Source organism: Lithobates pipiens, unplaced genomic scaffold, assembly GCF_037356315.1.
Source record: "Lithobates pipiens isolate NorthernLeopardFrog02 unplaced genomic scaffold, aLitPip1_a1.2 Scaffold_13, whole genome shotgun sequence".
In the NCBI taxonomy this organism is placed as follows: Eukaryota; Metazoa; Chordata; class Amphibia; order Anura; family Ranidae; genus Lithobates; species Lithobates pipiens.
In genome coordinates this window covers 488940218-488943117 of record NW_027507718.1, presented here as the reverse complement: position 1 = coordinate 488943117, position 2900 = coordinate 488940218, and positions in this window count along the sequence as shown.

Here is a 2900-nt window from a genome sequence, read left to right as displayed (position 1 = left end):
ATGTGATCAATAATCGCCATAATGTGTGCAATAATTATTTTCTATGATCATAAGCTCCATCTATTTTTGATGATGCATAGTAGTCCATTATGCTTTACCTTTGCAGGGAATGAAAGAGGAAGTAAACCCATCAGGGTTTACTTCCTCTTTAAAAGGGCTAAAAGCTGGATTCTCACCAATCAGGAAATGTGGTGCTGCGATATAGACCATTGCTTAAAAAAAGTTGGGTTGTGTGGCCAACTAAAGTTTGACATATGGATTTGGCCTAGTTGACGTGGTAGGCAAGCACTCTTCATGTATATTGTGTTAGTGTGGTACCCCACCAGCGGAAGGACGCAGGATTCTCAACCAGGCAGGTTGAGGGGCTCCAGGGGATTTGCTCATTTGGGAGGAAACTGGCTTTTCAGTTTCCTCGTTGTTTAGGAAAATCTGTTTTGGGATCTGGAGCCCGCCGATTTCATAGCGATCTGGGTGGGATGAAATTCCCAGTCCTGGGTCCGGATTTTGAGACTCACCAGCACACAGACTGGTCAGGTGTGTGCTGGCCTATTCTTTGAACAGCTGACCATAGTTCTGGGCTCCAACCTCCCGAGGAGTCCAGGTTTGCATGGGTGAACCCAGAGAGTGCAGGATGCACTGTGAAAGCCAGAGACCCCGAGCCTGAGGTCACTGACAAGAGTCAGGAGGACTCCATGTGGGAGCCTGAGCAGTGGTGTTGCTGCTGAAGAGAGCCAGGCACCTGAACATCCTGTCATTTAATGCTGATTCTGACTGTGAAAACCCCCTGCGAGGGAAACCCTGTTTTGTTGGATCTTCTTTAATAAAAGTGGGCCAATAAGCCCTGAAAAAAACATTTGTGTGGACTGTTCTCGCTAGAGGGTGCTACACTTGGGCTAAATAACCCCCACTATCTCAATATACATGTAGAAAACTAGGAGCTATAAAAGGTTTGCCTGTAAAAAGATGTGCTTTTCATGGAGCCCATAGTGGTTGTTGTGATCACCAATGGGTACATCCACTTGTTCACCCCAATGAAGCCAATGAGAAGTGAGAGGGGCAGGCCGAGCTGCAGCTCTGTGCGTGAATAAATATGCAGAGCCGCAGCTCGGGAGCAAGCTGCTGAGGTGCCCCTATTGCAAGCTGCTTGCTCTGGGTGTACTCGGCAGGTGAGAGGGGCCAGGAGTACCAGCGAGGGGCCACAAAAAGAGGAGTAGGGATGTTCTGTACAAAACTGCACAGATCAGGTAAGTAGAACGTGTAGCACCCTCAACCTTAGGTAGGTAGGTGCTAGGTGTAGGTTTTGTGTAAGCCGCCGGAGAGGGCAAGGGATCACCAGCCAAAAGGTGGAGAGGTGTTGTGGCCTGGCGACTCCTCTGCAAAGATCCTGGACATGCATGAGGAAGAGGATGCTATCACGACCTATAGCCTGGCCAGGGGCCTGGTGATTGCATGTGCTAGTGTGCAGGGATGAAATCCCTGAGGAGCCGGCCTGCTCCAAGGCCCTTGCTGTACCTCTCCGTAAGCAGCCCATGCTAAAAGGAGGTGCGCCTTCAGGTGAGCTGGGTGGGGTAAGCAAGGGCCGGGTCATTGATTGGGGTTCCCCCAGAATAGTAGAAAAATATGGGTCCGTGGAAGGACCATTTGCATGGTTGTCCCCTGAGGAAAGCTCCGATGAGGAGGAATGGGAGACAGGAGACTCTCATTCTGCAGAGACAAGGGAAGAAACTCATCCCCCAGTATGGACCCCAGATTCTTGCAGTAGACTCTTCATAAGCAGACCCTCCACCTACAGGCAGTGGGTATTAAAGGCCCAAGAGGCTTGTCTTGCCCGGAAAAGGGAAGCCCAAGGAATTGGCAAGGTTCTCTCGGTTTCAGTGGGAAATATAGAGAAGGGTTGCTCTGGAGTGGGATCTAGATTTTCCGTATGTCCCCTCTCAAATTATGGACATCGTGAAGAACTCCCGGGGAGAGTGGGAGGACGACCCAATCTGGGAGTTCATGCCTGTCTCAAAGCCTTTAAGGGCACCAGAGAGTGATGCTTGGGCCCGGTTCAAGGACATTCGGGAGGAATGGAAGCGGGGCCGTGCCACCTACAGACAGAGTCCTGGTTGTAAAGGCGGGTCAACCTACCAGGAGCCATTCAGTCTCCATCAGAGGAGAAAGGGATAGCAGGAAGAGGTTGCCGGATCCCCGCTTCTATGTGTGAGGAGGACTGCTGGGCTGTGCAGCCACCATAGCAGCAGCCACAAGGGCTGCAAGAACAGGACAGGGTCTGCGTGGTTTTCTTCACTGACATTTCTTTCACAGGGACAGCTTTCACCTGCTACCCAGAGTGTCTGATGGAAGGACTGTTATCAAGGACACTTGGGGGTACTGTCCCTGCCCACCTCTTTGCTGCCTGTTGTCCGAGAAGGGGCCCCTTCTAGCAGGAGCAAAAGAAGGACTGTTAGAAGTTCTATACATATATGTTTGGTTATTGTTCTGTTTGGGGTTAAATAATTCCCTTTTGATAGAATAATGACAAACAGGAGAAATATATGTGGTAATGTGGATCAGATTTTTCTCATCTAGGGAGGATCATAACGCCCTTCCAGTAGTTATGTAAATTATACAGTTAGTACGTAAAGATAGGCTGTTGTGCATTTTTGTCTTTTAGGAACTCCTGAGATGGGATGGCTGTCCATCTCCACCGCTCCGGAGGACAAGTAATGTGGTGAGTCAGAGTTTTCCTCCTGCAGGAGCAATGCTCAGGCTCCCAAGTGTATGTGCCTAGCTGCAGGGACCTGTAGTTAGGGTTGCATGTTGAATTGTACAGTGTATATACGTGGCAAGAGTGTATATATCTATTTTTGGTACGTAATTTATTCGTACTATAGCCCTGTCCAAGTTATTTCCTTTCA